The following is a 17,521-nucleotide window of genomic DNA, read 5'->3' on the forward strand; positions in this document are numbered from 1 at the left end:
ATATGTGACCAATCAATTATGTGCTAGCAGACTGGAACTAGAAACATCAATATGATTTCATTTTTCATTCAATATAAATACAGATAATTATATATGGAGCTATTTATATGCATATGCATATGTACAGGTTTTTTTTTTTTTTTTGTTCTCTCAGATTAGAGGGCCTAGAAGAAAAGACAGCTTAGTATCAAGAGGCACACTTAGCACAAAGAATTTTTTTTCTAATACCAGATAAAAATACCAGAGCTCCTTGGAAAACTGGCTGATTCTAGGACTGGGGCAGGAAATATCTGAAATGAACCTGGAGTATCTTATAGTACCAAAAACAAAGAAGTGCTCAAAAAACCCCACAACTATTGGAATATTTCAGATGGACACAGGAGCCAACCTGGCAAGCTCCCAATAGCCAAATCTAGAATAATTTGAACCAAAAATAAAATAATATTCAATTATAACACAAAATATACAATAATTGTCTAAGAATTGCATGCATAAATAAATGGGAGCAAATAGACAAATATTCCATGCAGAAAAATCCCAAATAACTTATATAGGTACTTCACTATCAAAAAAGTAGAGCATTACTTCCCATTCCATAAGTGGGGCTGTGCATAGTAACTTCCAAAAAGTACACTATGAAAAGAGTAAAGGAAGATTAAGTTTACAGTGAAAAAAACCTTTTGAAAAACACTACCTCAACCAGTTGATCAAGATAAACAATGAAAACTCATGCTGATAACATATACCTTTGATATTTCACCTCTGTGATGTTCCACCCTAAATACTATTTCACCTCTGTGATGTTCCACCCTAAATACTATAACTTCATTCTTGTCATGATGAAAACTTCAGAAAAATCCCAACTGAAAGACATTCCTCAAAATACCTGATAAGTACTCAAGCTGTCAATGTCAACAAAACCAAGGAAAAGCTGAGAAACCTATATCTGAGGGGAGTCTAAGGTGACATGTTGAGTAAATATAATGTACCTTCCTGGGTGGGATCATGGATACAAGAAAGACATTACATAAAAAAATAAAAACTCTGAATAAAGTATGGACTTGAGTTAATAATAATGTATCAATATTGCTTTATTAATTGTGATAAATTTGCCATACATATGTGAAATGAGACATAAATAATAGGGGAACTGTATGGGAGGGGTGTTTGAATATTTGTGTTATCTTCACCTTTTTTTGTGAATCTGGAACTGTTTTAAAATAAAGAGCTTATTTAAATATAATATATTCACATTATTTACATATATATTCTGAGTGGATATGCAGTAGGCTAACTTCAGTACCTTTCTGGTTAATTCTGGGTTTTGTTTTGCTATATAGCAAATTATTATCTATACTAGGGTCTATCTGAATGTTCCAGACTTACATTTATTTTTGACAGCCAACATTACTCTCATTAGTATTTTACATAGAATTTTAAAACATACGATAAGGTAACTATTAGCATATTTGGAAACACATTTTTTACCTGTCAAAAGTAATTATACAAAGAGAAAAATGACTACAGTATGATGTTGACTTATTTTATCGATAAAATGTGGTTTAAGAGAGGAGTTTCTTCAAAGCAATATTTGTCTCATGATTCTTCAATATTAATTAATGAGGCATTTTTTTTTTTTTGAAGGAGGGAGAGAGAAGGCAGAAGGGGCAGAGAGAGAGGGAGAGAGAGAATCTTAAGCAGGCTCCTTGCCCAGCACAGAGCCTGATGCAGGGCTCAATTCTACGACCCTGAGATCATGACCTGAGCCAAAATCAAGAATCGGATGCTTAACCGACTGAGCCACTCAGGTACCTCAAGAGAGAAGATTGCTGTAAAATCATCCATGCAGCCTGGCGATGATAGAGCAACTAAGATTCTATATAAAACTGAAGTGTAAACATTATATAGATAAGATTATGCAACTAAATGTGTTTTTTTCTTACTTCTTGTTCTTTATCCTCTTCCACTTTTTTTTTCAACTTGTGTAAATGGAATACAAAGTAAAAATTGTGCATACCCAAAAATATGTATGACTTAGCAGAAGCTGTCAGAGACAGAAATCTTTAGGCTCTTTCGAGGAGGGAAATGATGCAATGCCAAACAGAACAAAGGATGTTGAAATTGATTCCATGTAAAAATCACACTGACAGCTCTGATTGTCTTTATGAAAATAACAAATCTCTAGGGTTTCAAAACACATATAGTTAGCACTTCTTTTTTTTTTTTTTCCAGACAATCCTCCACAATTCTTGAAAATTATAGTATCTTTGACTTTTTATGTGGGGGGAGGGGAGAGGGATTTCACAAAAAAATGAAAATATGCATACCAGAACCATATCAGGAAGGAAGAAAAGTAAAACCTTTGGCACCTGGATGGCTCAGTTGGTTAAACGTCTGCCTTCAGCTCAGATATGATCCCAGGACCCTGGGATGGAGCCCTGCGTCAGACTCCCTGCTCAATGGGAAGACAGCTTCTTGCCCTTCCTCTCCCTCTGCCCCCTCCCCCGCTCATGTTCTCTTTCTCTCTTTGTCTCAAATAAATAAAATCTTAAAAAGAAAGAAAAGTAAAACCTTACTCTCAGTGACACGCAGTGAAAGTTTCTGCACATTCTCCTTGATTTATATATAAATCATAATTCAGATTACACTCTTTATACAGATAGCTTTGTATAGTATTTTGCAAAACATCAGCCCGTACAATGCTATTGTTATATATCTTGTTTCTTTTTTAATTTTACCGTACGTGATGGTATTTTCCAATGTTGAATTTCATGTTATAACAAAAATTTTTGTCCTTTCCACTTGCATTTAAAACTCTCTCTTGTTGCCTTTGAAGCACTTTTCACTACAAATATTCATACTTCTCTATGTCACATACGTTGATTATTGTTTATCAATTATCTTTTTGCCATATATTCTTAATTTTGAATGTTATTAAATGTGTTCTTCCATGATTCCCATTCCTTGATTTTTATCTTTTTTGTGTTATTTGGTTTGGATATTTTATTTAGTTAGTTAATTCAAGTATAATTAGAATATTTGTTTCAGGTGTACAATACAGTGATTCAACAATTCTGTGTATTTCTTAGTGCTCAAGATAAATGTACTCTGGATCTATCCCCTACACCTTCCCTCTGCCAAACATCACTTTATTCTCTGCATTTATTGTATGTTTTACTGTTTTTTTTTTAATTTGTTTGTTCATTTGTATTGCTCTTAAATTCCATATATGAGTGAAATCATATGGTATTTGTCTTCTTCTGCTTGACTTACTTCACTTAGCCTTATACTCTCTAGGTCCACCCATGTTGTTGCAAATGGCAAGATTTCATCCCTTTTAAATGGCTGAGTAACATTCCACTGTGTATGTAAATATATTTATGTATGTATATATATACACTGTATCTACTCTATCCATTCATTTATGGATGGATATTGGGTTGCTTCCATATCTCAGCTATTGTAAATAATGCTGCAGTAAACATGGGGGTACATTTATGTTTTCAAATTAGTGTTTTCATTTTCCTAGGTAAATATCCAGTAGTGGAATTACTGGATCATATGGTAATTCTATTTTTAAATTTCTGAGGAACTTCCATATTATTTTCCACAGTGATTTGCGTTCCCACCAATAGTGCATGAGGGTTCCTTTTTCTTTTTTCTTTTTCTTTCTTTTTTGTATTGGTTTTGGTATATTATTTTAAATTTCTGTGCCTTTATTATATGTTTTCAATGCAAGTTTGGGTACATTTTCCCCCTATACAGGAATTCTACCTATTCATAATTATTATTATGATCACTGAATTAGTCATTAGTCTATTCCTTTCAACATATAATGCTATCTCATCTTTTCCAGAGTAATTGAAAGCTTTTCTTATTTTCTTTATTTTTTTCTTATTTTCTTTATAACCTCCTCCCTTGTAGTGTGGAAGTTCCCTGTCTGTTATGGGCTGAATTGTGCCTCCCCCCCAAATTCATGTATTGAAGCCCTAACCCACATCACCTCAAAATGTGACTGTATTTGGGCCTTTAAAAAAGTGATTAAGTTAAAATGAGGCCCTCATCTAATCTGACTGGAATCCTTACAGTAAGGAGAAATTAGGATGCATGAGAGACACAAGGGTTGCCTACTCACAGAGAAATGACCATGTGAGGATACAATGGAAAGGTGGCCTTCTGTAAGCCAACCAGGTCCAGAATTTTAATTTGGGGTTTAGCAATATTATCCTTTATAATTATGTAAAGTCCTATAAATTCTAAAAGTTAGAAAGCCATAAAGGAAAGAAAATTTGGCCTTAACTGATACTTTTTTAAAAAGCAGATTTTTATGGTTACTGTGTCTATACCAAATGCTAGAATTTTTTTCTAACTTGGATTTTAAAAGATTTTAATATTATGATCTTCTTTTCACTGTTATTTTTTTACAAACTGTTTGCCATCTGAATATAATGTATACTTACAGGGAGTATTTTCTTTTTCATCTTATTGTCATTCCTTTATGTATCACAAAATCCTTTCCTAAATAAGTTAATAAGAATGAAGTGAACTTCATCAAATGAAATCTGACAAGAGGGATAAAATGCTACTTCTTTAAATTATGGTTGATAGATGTAAGTATGTCAATTAGATGATAATTAATTACAGAGTGTATAACACTAAATACCAAATTAAATTTAATGAAACAATTTAAATTATTAACTATAATAAAATTAATGGAATCATAGTAGTTATTTAAAGGAGGCCCTTTTACATTTAAATAGCTATAAGCTGAAAAATAATTCTGCATAGATTTCAGGAGTATACATAGAAGTAATCATTTACATAAGATTTTATAAATTTCTCTTTATGCAACTATGCATTTCTTCTATTACTGAATTTTTTTTGAAATTTCCAAATATGTGTAGGTTATAGAAAGAAAATGAGGTACTTTTTTTCTTGGAATAAATTATCTAATGTCTTGAATAAATAAACATAAGAATTTAACCTCCCTGCCTACCACCACACACACACACACACACACACACACACACACACACACACACACATCCTTCCAGCATTTACAAAGACTAAGGGACTATTTCACTAACATTTTAAGGGTTTTATTTAAACCAATGATGGAAAATGTGCCTATATTGAGGCAAAATTAACCAGAGAATCTCGCTTACCCTGGACCAACTGACATTCCTAATGAGGCACAGCTAAGCCATCAAATGTGCAGGTTGGGATTATTCTATCTAAATGCACATACTAAGAAATGAGTGTCTTTATAAATGTGTTTTCAACCATGCAACTAGTGTTAGAAACATCAAATCATGTTTCCTTTAGGAGAGTGCTTACACTCTGGAGTTAGGACTTAATAAACCCTACATACCTCATCTTATTTAACTGGACTATTACCATAACACTGATCAGATCCTCTCAGAATTAGATGCTAAATTAAGTTTGTTCCTTGCCCTTTCACAATAAGTATTTAAATGACGAAAGACAATTGTCAGAAAGTGGGGAAAATTCAATCAAGAAATTTATAGTGAGATTTTATATGCTTCAGTATTCAGTTAAGTGTGGAAATGCTTATAATTCCTATGGGTGCCTACTTCTGGTTTCATTTTCATTATAAGAAAAAAAAGGAGGGATTTTATAACTTAAAAAATAGAAAAAAAATGGGGGTTCCTGGGTAGCTCAGTTAGTTGGGCATCCGACTTTTGATTTCAGCTCAGGTCGTGGTCTCAGGGTTGTGAGATCAAGTCCCGCACTGGACTCCTCACGGGGCATGAGCCTACTAAAGATTCTCTCTCTCCCTCTCCATCTATCCCTCCCCCTGCCAAAAAAAAAGGAAAAAAAAATGAAAAACAGTATTTGATTATTTTCTAAATTGTTACATTAATACAAGTGAACAGAATTTATCTAACAAACATTTTCTTTCTCAGCAAACTTTAAGTATAGTAGTTCTAGTGTTCAATTTTGACCATTCTGAACTCTGGCATCAGCGAGCACTGGTATTGAGAGTCAAGCTGGTCAGGGAGTATCACTGACAATCTTAAGGAAATAAAGATCCAAATTTTCAAACATCCTAAGGTAATTTTCTACTTAAAACTTAATAACATAATTGGGAATAAATAACTTGAAAAACACCAAATAAATGGCTTCATGGTTTCCTAGTGTAGTACAGTGATCTCACACTTACTCTGTAGAGAGAAATTATTTAGCTAATTCAAGTTTACAAAATTCATTGCCAGGTTTAAAGGCACAATATATTCATTAGAGTCTCAAAAAAAAAAATATTGAAGCCCTATTAAATGTCCAACATTAGGTATTTTCAGTACCTAACTAGAATCTTATGATATGATCAAGATAATAGACTCTCTCAAACTCACTACCCATTATATTTTTGACATATAAGCAAAATATATTGTGTGTATGTTCTCTAAGGAGAAAAATGAATCAAGTTTATTGCATTTTGAATAAATCTTTATGTTTGAAATATGCATTATTATATAATCAATTGTACTGTTACAATAAAAGTACTACAGATAAAATGGAACAAAATTATTATTTCCTACTTTTTAAAGGCTTAGTAATTCCATTGTGATCCATCTTCTGATCCATTGATCTGTTTCCAAACTCCATTTTCTTGATCCATTGATCTGTTGATGTACATACAGGTCGTTATATTGGCTATTATAAATAACACTGCAATGAGCATGGATGTACAGATATCTCTTCAAGACAGTGATTTCATTTCCTTTGGGTATATATCCAGAAGTGGTAGTGCTGGATTAAATCCTAGTTCTATTTTTAATTTTTTGAGGAAGCTCCATACTGTTTTTCATAATGGCTGTACCAATTTACATTCCCACCAACAGTGCATGTGGTTCCCTTTTCTCTACATTCTCACCAATATTATCTTGTCTTTTTTATTATAGCCATTCTGATAGGTGTGAGGTGATATTTCATTGTGGTTTTAATTTGCATTTCTCTGTTGATTAGTGATTCTAAGCATCTTTGCACATTCCTGTTGGCCACTTGTATGTCTTCTTTGAAAAAATGCCTATTCAGGTCTTCTGCCCATTTTTAAATCAGATTATTTGATTTTAAATAATGAGTTATATGAGTTCTGTATAAATTTTGGATACTCTTTATCAGATATATGGTTTGCAAATATGTTCTTCCATTCCATAGATTGCCATTTCACTTCGCTGATTGTTTCTTACGCTGTATAGAAGGGTTTTTTGTTTTCTTTTGTGTGTTTTTTTTTAGTTTGATGTACTAATACTTGTTTATTTTTTATTTTGCTGTTTGTGTTTTTGATGTCACATTAAAAAAAAATTCTAAGACCACAATCAAGGAGCTTTTTCCCTATCTTTTATTCTAGGAGTTTTATAATATCAGGAGTTAATCTTTGTATATGATGTAAGGTAGGGATCCAGTTTTATTCTTTTAAATGTGAATATCCAGTTCTCCCAGTACCTTTTATTGAACAGAATATACTTTCCCATTGTGTATTTGTGGTGTCCTATCAAACATTAGCTGACCTTTTAAGCATCCTTCTCCCACGTAGACAGCTAAAACCAGGTGTAGTTGGGTATTTCCATTCCCCCAGCAAGTTAGCCTCTGATTAACTAGTTTCCCCTGAGGTCAGGCCTTGTTAAGAAGAACAGAGTGCTTGGGGCTCCTGGGTGGCTCGGTTGTTAAGCGTCTGCCTTCGGCCCAGGGCGTGATTCCAGAGTCCTGGGATTGAGCCCCGCATCAGGCTCCCTGCCCCGCTGGGAGCCTGCTTCGTCCTCTCCCACTCCCCCTGCTTGTGTTCCCTCTCCCGCTGGCTATCTCTCTCTGTCAAATAAATAAATAAAATTAAAAAAAGAAAAGAAGAACAGAGTGCTATAATTAATTTCAAAATAGTTCCTCTTCCTTTCTTCCTGTTAGAAGCATGTGAGGATTTTTCGCTATTTACTGTGAGAACCTGGTCAAGCTATTGGAGGTAAATCTCACAAAATTTTAGTGCCCCCCTCCACTCCATAATTGGGCACCCTGGAATGTTTAACTGAGTTGTCTATATTGAGCGTCCAGTAATTTGTCAATTACAGCTGTGGTGTTCCTAGCCTGGCACTAGTTTCTGCAGAAGTTTCTACTGTGGGTCTCAGTTCTGGTAAACAGACACTGCTTGTATTGGTCGTTCTGTCGCTCCAGTGTTGGAGACAGCAGTTTTCCCTGTGTCCTCCCCCTTCCTGCAGATCCAAGAGTTGATTTCTCAGTTTCTTCAGCATTTACTTGTTTTTAGGAGGGAGTGGCAACTTCCACTTTTGTAAATGCAGAACCTGAAACTGGAAGTACCCTTGCAGCAATATGTACATGTCATTAATATGCATTGATGTCTAATTGGCACATTTTCCTTTCTTTGGAAGACGCTTGCCCTTCATCTTTCCCAAGTTTCCCAGTCACTGCCCTCATCTCGGTCACATTTATAAAACTACAACTAGTAATGTGTTGCTGTCTCCGTTCTTACCATAGCTCATTTCCACTGTTCTTACTTTTTTCTTCCCCCCAGTGTCATCCAGCTTGTTTTATAGATCTACATTTCATGTGAAAAAGTTGATCTTTTGTAGATAGTGGAAATCAATCATATCATGACAGGATAAAATGGTGATTAGGAGCTCAGACTTTGGGATGAGTCGATAGATTCTAATACTTCCACCATTCAGATGATCAGCAATCATGATCAAATTATTTAACCTCTCCTACTCTGTAAGTTAATATAATATAGCACTTACCTCATGGAGTTTTCAGTGAGACGCTGTCTGTGAAGTTCTATCAACTAGCTTCACTCTTGTAAACAATCAGCTCCTTGCCTCAGCTGTACCCAGCACCTAGATGGTTCTTCTGAAAGTTTTCTCAGTACTTTCTTGTGCTCTATTTGTGTTCTATGGAGAAATTATCTTTTTATTTTTAAAATTTTTATTGATTTATTTATTAGAGAGAAAGAGAGCACAAGCAGGGGGAGCTGCAGGCTCCTGCTGAGCAAGGAGCCTGATGTGGGGCTCACTCCCTGGTCCCTGGGATCATGAGCTGAGCCAAAGGCAGACTCTTAACCGACTGACCCACCTAGGTGTCCCCATCCCTGAGGGGGAAATTCTTGAGAAAGGGGGGGTGAGAACTATTAAATAAGAGCTTCCTTTTTCAATTTCTCCAATGGATAACTCTCAACACATTTCACAAGAGCTTCTCCTGTTTGAGGTAGAATTGGCACCATTCATTCCCCGTAGTCATCTTTTCACTAGATTTACGTATTTCCCATTTTACTACAATTCATTTTTTTTCCTACACTCTCCCTTCCCCTCCCTATGAAACATTCTAGATACTTTTCATCAGTATTGTCTTCAGGTCTCTATTATTTTGTGAGTGTGAATGTATGTGTTTTCTGTTTAGAGTCCTGTGAAGTTTTCTTCTCTCTAGAGTTGAAATGTTTGGAAAAAGGTCTATTCTGTAAGTCTTTCCAGAGGTCTGAGAATTCTGGGAGGCTGGATTGTAAACTAAAATTTTACTATCCAACCAGTTGATAATAAAAATTCATTTCCAAGTGTCCATTCTTGAAGGTTTATAATTCAATAGTTAAACGACCTTCATTTCTTTTTTCACCTCTGAATTCCTACAAACAGAATGTAATTTTGCATTACAAGATGCATTGCCAATATTCCATGTACAGAAAACTAGTGATACTGTAACACACAATTCCAGAACATGCTAGTAGCTAATAGAATACAACTATTCTGCATTTTGCAAAAGTATATTATTAGAGTTTTTTAAATACTTATTCTGCATTTTAAAAATTTATGTTTGTCTGGAAGAGACTAATATTAGGAACTAGGTAATGAGAACTGTATGCATATGCACATGCAATTCATGGTTTAAGTGATAAATTCATAATCAAGAAGATAAATATTTCTTTTGAAATCCATATGTATCCATATAATATTGAATAATATTCATTCAATTAATTCAGTGAATATCAATTCAATTAATGCAATAATATTCATAATACAATTATTTTAAGCCTAAGTCTTAATTTTTTTAATTTAACTAAAATTGACATTATGAAAAGAGGATATTCATTAAAATTAGCACCTGTAATTTGGGAAGTGATAATGACACATTATATAATACACAGAAAAATAACACATTATATGCTTGGCTTTTTTTTTTTAATTGGCTATTTTATACTTTTCAACCTTGCTTTTTAACTTAAAGGAGTAGCACAAAACGAATAAATCATTTTGTCCTGAGTAGCTAAGAAAATTCCAATAATCAAGTGGCTCCTTAAATACTGAAGAGATTTTTTTTAAACATTTTTTTCTCTAATTTTGTTAATTTAATGATCTATGATCTTCACTTTGAGAAACAAAACAGATACAGGCAATTTTTTTCTTAGAGTCATTTAATAAATCAGTCATATTTAAAGCCAATGGTGTCCAAATGCTTTAATGTATGATGAATAAGAGCTGTTATTCTAAGCTTGTGAAAATATTAGATAAACAGCATAAGCAAGTTTTCCCCACTGAGGGATCAAGCTGTCCATTAATTTGTCTTTGAAATACATCCTGGGCAAGATGTGCTCTGGACATTGTCCAAATTAATCAGGCTTCTTGAACGTGCAGATGAAAATGTCTTTATAGTATATTCAAAATATATTACATTAAAGACAATGGATAGTCCTAGGTTCCCAGCAAGCTTGTGGTGACTATTATGTTGCCTGTTGTTTAATACAATATGAAAATAACAATTTAACGTCTTAATTTCCTAGCTTTCCCCATCTAAGTAAATGGAACCATCATCCATCCCATTGCTCCAACCAAAACCATTTGGTACTCTTTGACCAAATTCTTGATATGGTATACCACTTACCTCATGGAGTTTTCATTGAGTGTTCTTTGGTTATTCTCTTTTCCTCAAACTCTAACTCAATCTATGATTGAGTCCTATAGACTGGCTTCACAATGTATTCAGACAGTTTACTCCTTTCCAACTTCACCACTACAATCTTAGTCTAAGTCACTATCAACTCCCACCTGAATGAAATAATAACTTCCTAACTTGTCTCTCATCCTACCTTCTCAATACCAAAGATAGCAGCTAGAGTTAGCGATCTAAATTTGAAGCCAGGGTTTGACGAGTTCTAGTTTAAAATTTAATATGCTCCAGTTGCAATTAAAATATCTTCAAACTGTACTTTTCTTATTATTTACATAATTTAGCTGATTTTATCGCACGCCAGCCTACATTGTACTCATTACATTACAATAGACACTGGCCTTTTTTTTCTGCTCCTAGAACTGAACTAATTAACCCAATTATTGAGTCTTCCCTCTGATCTTCAGATGGATGGTGTCTGCTATTCATACAGGTCCCAGTTAATTTGTACATTTTCAAATGATTCATTCTTGGCCACCCTCACTAAGAAAATGTCTCTATTTGTTTTACTTTCTTTATAACATCTATTGCTACCTGAAGGAAACTACTCTATCCTGATCAAAAATATAAAGAATTCCTGGCACATAGAAGCCTTTTAACAAAACTTTTGAATGAATAAATGTAGTATTTAATTTGGTATTGCATAACAAACTCTTATATGGCACAAGAAAGAAAAAAGAAAATCTAACAAGGGTAGGCACTAGCAGTAACTGTAAAACCAATTCCAAATATTCTTATGAATCACAAGTCAGTTTTTTTGCTCTTTATCTCCTGCTGGAATAAAATAATATGTAGAAATAACATAGCCCTATTAGATAGTAGTAATATAGTCAATTAACATAATTAATGCATGTAAGTAAAAGTAATACATATAATAAATGTAATGAAAGTTGACTATGTGAAAGGTACTGTGCCAGTCTCTGGAGATATAAAATAATTTTCTCTTAAGACATAGCAAATGTGTGAATTTTTTTTCCTCTTAGCATAAAAATTTTAATTCTTCATAATGATTTTAATGGCCCATAACATGATTTTAATGGCTTACCATTTGTCTTTCTTTCCTTCAAATTTATTAAGACAAAAACATGACAGGGGTGCCTGGGTGGCTCAGTCATTTAAGCATCTGCCTTTGGCTCAGGTCATGATCTCAGGGTCCTGGGATCAAGCCCCATGTTGGGCTCCCTCCTCAGTGGGGAGTCTGCTTCTCCCTCTCCCTCTGCCCCTCCCTGCCCCCTGCACTTGTGCGCACACTCTCTTTCTCTCAAATAAATAAATAAAATCTTTGAAAAAAAGACAAAACATGACAATACTGGGTTAATAACATAGGAACAGAATTTAGACAGAATTTCTTCTTGGAATAAAAAAGTTTCTCAAATTTGAATCTATACAAATCTATTTTTAAATATTATTTTTTGTTTTTATTCATTTCATATATTATTATGATCAGGATCATCTTAGTTTATTAGCCAAAAATAAATATTTTAAGGAAAAATTAATAATAAGAGTGAATAACGAAAAACAGTATTGGATAAAATGAACGTTAGAGTCACTTATGAAATTAAAATTGAAAAATCTTCACTTCATTTTTGAGAAAACCCAGTAGTTCCAGATTTACCTAAACTCACCTCCTTTCCCTCAGATACATCATAGAACTGCATAATTGGAGGGAAAATATTAGTATAATTTACCCTGAAAAATAAATTATTATCACTTAAGTATAAAGTATGAATTAATTCATTTATTAATTTTCTTAACAAATGTTTGCAAAATTTGTACAGCATTTCAAACATTAGGGTGTATACACAGAGCAATTACTGAAGGAGATAGCATAGGAAAATTCGCAGGATTTTTTTAAAGCAGACAAGTGTGATATTTCAAATAATTATTCTACATACGTTATCTTACTTTATTCACTTCTATGCTCTTATAATGTCATAGATTTCCAGCAGGAAGTAGCTAACATGCTTCTTGTCTTTTAGTAAATCCAAGATTGTAACTCCTTATGTGATCAGGCACTTAATTGCACTTTTACAAAACCATCCTCACATAGAGTTCCATTTGAGGTATTTTTAGAGTCTCTAATAAAAAATTACTGCTCTCAAAGGATTAGATATTTAAAGTAAAGGGAAAAAGTATTTGGAGTTCCTTCCCTCATTTCAATTAGATTGCCAAAATTATCATCTGAAACCATTATCTGAATTCTTAAGAATGGCTATTTTGGTGCTATTTTGTATATTTTTCACATCACTATTATTAATATTGTTAGACACTGTGCCTTGTACAAACAGCAGTGAGTGACTCTGTTGTTCCATTCCAGTGTTTTCTGGTAGAGGAGAATGGGTGGACCTAATTTGGTAATATCTCCACAGCTGCAGAGTTTTCTTTAGGTCATTTTGATTTCTCCATGAGAATTTTGGGTAAATTAATCAAATTATGGCATTTCTTTTGCTTGACTGACAACTATAATTGTAATGTCCACAACACATTTATTATGAGTATAAAGCCTTATGTACACATTAGTATGTTTCAAACTTGCAAACAGAAGTTTACCAATAACAATTTGAAAACACATTCCCTCCTTATGGTCATGATGATAAATTACCTATAAAATATAGGTATAGCTTCATAATGAAATGTCCTTTAATATGGTGTTATTCCATGGTTGTTTTCACTATTTTTTTTACTTCAAAAGCTGAAAACTTTTATTAAATATATGAAATGTCTTATATGATGTGGTATCTTAGCTCTAGAAAAACAGTATGTGTTTTTCTTTGAACTGCTCTTTTCTCTTGATAATAACAAAGTTTTCAAGATTGACTACAGATTTAAAAACAGATTTTTCAGTCTTTTGCTTGTGATGAGGATATAGAAAGTCACTAGAGACAGATGCTTCCATCCTAACAATGATAACAAGCCAGAAAGCTTAAAACATCAGATATTTTTCAACGTGTAAGATAGTTAAAGAAGCGAAGAACCTTAAATTAACTAAATTTCAGAAAGTGACAAGTCTTTCTTAGGATAGAAAATTTTCACAGCTGCATTCATCCTTGGCAGAGAGGTGGGAATTAAAGGAATATGCCACATACAGGTACAAGAAGAAACCTGCCAAACTTTGAATAGACTTTTAACGTTAGCATTATGATAATGTACTGTGAAGGATAGGAGTGCTGAGCACCACAAACATGAAGTTTGTCTATTATGACTCACCAACATTTTCCCACAAGGCTTTTGTAGTTCGTGGAGGTAGTGTACAGAAGGTTGGGGGCACAGTAGGAGAACCAAAACATGAGGGCCTTGCCCCGGTGCAAGACAGCAGTCTTCCAAACGTTGGGGACATGTGCAGAAAATCCACTGATAACATTGTGTTTTTCTTCTAAGATCAGAACCAACTCCAGTAATTCCACTCTCACAAATTCAACATTTTTCCTGGAAGCCCTAGCTGGTACAATGGGAATGATCAATAAAACATATAAAGGGCTGAAAAGAAAGTAGTAAAACTTTATCTCTTTTTCAGATGTTTCATTGTTAATGGGTAGAAACACAACTGATTTCTGTATGTTCGTTTTATATACTGTAACTTTACCAAATTTGATTAGTTCTAACAGTTTCTTAGTGGAGTTTTTAGGTTTTTCTTTCTTTTAAGTTTTTTAAACAGGTTATTGATTTATAATTCAAATACTATACGATTCACTCATGTAAAGTGTACAGTTTAATTGCTTTTAGTGTATTCATGGAATTGTGCACTCATCACCACAGGAAATTTTAGAACATTTTCATCACTCCAGAAGGAAACCCTGCACCCATTTCCCCCTCAACCTACCCCCTGGTAGCCACTGTCTACTTTGTCTTTTCTGGATTCTCCTTATCTGAACATTTCATACAAATGGAAACATACAATACGTGTTCTTTTGTAATTAGCTTCCTTCCTTTAGCATAATGTTTTCAGTGCTTACAGGATTTTCTTTTTTTTTTTTTTTTAAGATTTTATTTTTATTTATTCAACAGAGATAGAGACAGCCAGCGAGAGAGGGAACACAAGCAGGGGGAGTGGGAGAGGAAGAAGCAGGCTCATAGCAGAAGAGCCTGATGTGGGGCTCGATCCCATAACGCCGGGATCACGCCCTGAGCTGAAGGCAGACGCTCAACCGCTGTGCCACCCAGGTGCCCAGGATTTTCTATGTATAGATCATATAATCTGCAAGCAAAGAAAATTGTTCTCCTTTCTTTTATTTCTTTGTCTTGCCTGGTTACTCGGGTTAGTGTTGAATAAAAGTGGCAAGAATGGGCGCCCCTGTCTTGTTTCTAACCTTAAAAGAAAAAAACCATTGAGTACAGTGTTAGCTGTAAGTTTATCATATGTGGCCTTTATTATGTCGAGGAATGTTCCTTCTATACTCAATATGTTGAGAGCTTTTATCATGAAAGGAAGTTATATTTTGTCAAATGCATTTTCTGCATCTATTGAGGTGGTCATATGATTTTTATCTTTCATTCTATTAATATGATTTATCATACTTACTGATTTGTCTACATTGAGCCATCCTTGCACAACACAATAAATCCTGTTTCATCACAATGTATGATCCTTTTAATGTACTGTTGAATTCAATTTGCCTATTTTTGTTGATAATTTTTGCCTCCATGTTTATAAGGAACATTTGACTATAGTTTTCTTTTCATGTAGTGTCTTAACTGGCTTTGGTATCAGAGGATTGCTAGCCTCGTAAGATGAGTTTGAGAGTATTTCTTCCTCTTCAGTTTTTTGGAACAGTTTGAAGAGTGTTGTCATTAATTCTTCTTTACATTGGTGGTAGAATTCATCAGTGAAGTCATCTGGTTCTGAGCTTTTCTTTGTTGGGACGTTTTTGATTGCTGATTCACTACTTTCTGTGGTGTCAATTGTAATATTTCCTCTTTCATTTCTAATTTTATTTATTTGGGTCTTCTCTTTTTTTTTTTCTTGGTTAGCTAAAGTTTTGTCAATTTTGTTTATCTTTTTAAAAAACAGCTCGGTTTTTTTTTAGATTTTTTTTTAGTTTTATTTGATCTTTTCTATTGTTTCTCCATTCTCTATTTCATTTAATTCTGCTGTGATCTTTGTTATTTCCTTTTTCTGCTAACTTCAGGCTGAATTTGTTCCTTTTTTTCCAGTTCCTTGAATTATAAATTTATGTTGTTTATTTGAAATCTTCCTTTTTTCTTACAGTACGCATTTAATGTTATAAACTTCCCTCTTTACGATTGCTTTTGCTGTATCCCAAGGGTTTTGGTGTATTATGTTTCCATCTTTGTTTCAAAATATTTATTGATTTTCCTTTTGATTTTTTCTTCGATCTATTGGTTGTTCAAGAGCATGTTTCATTTTCATGTTTTTGTGGGATTTCCAGTTTTTCTCTTGTTATTGATATCTAGTTTCATACCATTGTGGTTAGAAAATATATGTGTATGATTTCAGTATATACACGTATAATTTCAGTCTTCTTAATATATATTATATATATATATATATATATATATATATATATATATCTCCCTCCATCCAAGAACAGCAGAAAGTATATTCTTCTCAAGTGTGCACAGAACATTCTCCAGAACAGATTTCAAGATAGGTACAAAACAAGTCTTAGCAAACTAAGACTGAAATCACACATATATCTTTTCTAACCACAATGGTATGAAACTAGATATCTCTATCTCTATCTATCTTTCTACAATTCTAATGTGTCTAATGTCTTTGTTGATTTCCTGCCTGGATGATCTGTTGTTGAAATGGAGTATTGAAGTCCCCTACAATTATTTATTACTATCTATTTCTCCTTCATATTTGCTAATATTTGCTTAATATACTTAGGTGTTCCAATGTTAAGTATATATTTATTTAAAATTGTTATATATTCTTGATGAATTGACCTTTTATCATTATATCATGATCTTTTTCCCTTGTTGCCATTTTTGGTTTAAAGTCTATTTTGTCTGATACAAATATAGATACCCCTTCTCTTTTTTAGTGTCTACTGGCATGGAATTTTTTTTTTTTTTTTTTTTTTTTTGCTATCTCATCATTTTGAGCCTATGTGTGCCCTTAAAGATGAATAAGCTGAATAAGTCTCCTGTAGGCAGCATATGGTTGAATATTTTTTAAAAATCCATCCAGCCAATCTGTGCCTTTTGATTGGATAATGCAATTCATTTACATTTAGAGTAATTTTTGATAGTTAAAGACTACTAATGTCTTATTATTAATGGCTTTCTGGCTATTTTGTAGTTCCCTTTTTTCTTTCTTCTTTTGTTGCCTTCTTCTGTGAATTGGTAATTTTATACGGTAGTATGCTCTAATTCCTTCTCTTTATCACTTGTGAACCTGATTATAGGTTTTTGCTTTCTGGGCACCATGAGGCTTACATAAAACATCTTACAGATATAACAGTCTGCTTTATACTGATAACTTTGATTGTATATAAAAAATCCACCCTTTTATTTCTCTTATTTCATGCTTTTAATGTCATAAGATATTTTATATACTTTTTATATTGCACATTTATTAAAATATTATGGTGAC

The 17,521-nt window shown here is 33.3% G+C and overlaps 1 long non-coding RNA gene across 6 annotated transcripts in view; it reads right to left on the minus strand.

Moving 5' to 3' along the window:
* LOC123001128 (uncharacterized) overlaps window positions 1-17,521 on the minus strand; it is a 70,860-nt gene that overhangs the window by 30,237 nt on the left and 23,102 nt on the right. For 2 of the 6 annotated variants that reach the window (XR_006409720.3, XR_008960783.1), the window contains exons 1-3: window positions 14,170-14,905; window positions 8,769-8,918; window positions 6,561-6,644 (exon numbers count right to left, since the gene is read on the minus strand). This is a non-coding gene — a long non-coding RNA (uncharacterized LOC123001128). Of the gene's footprint in view, window positions 1-6,560; window positions 6,645-8,768; window positions 8,919-14,169; window positions 14,906-17,521 lie in introns of those variants that run through there. The other 4 variants (XR_007189762.2, XR_007189760.2, XR_006409721.3 and 1 more) reach the window with 4 other exon arrangements.

This window comes from Ursus arctos, unplaced genomic scaffold (genome assembly GCF_023065955.2).
Source record: "Ursus arctos isolate Adak ecotype North America unplaced genomic scaffold, UrsArc2.0 scaffold_21, whole genome shotgun sequence".
NCBI lineage: Eukaryota > Metazoa > Chordata > Mammalia > Carnivora > Ursidae > Ursus > Ursus arctos.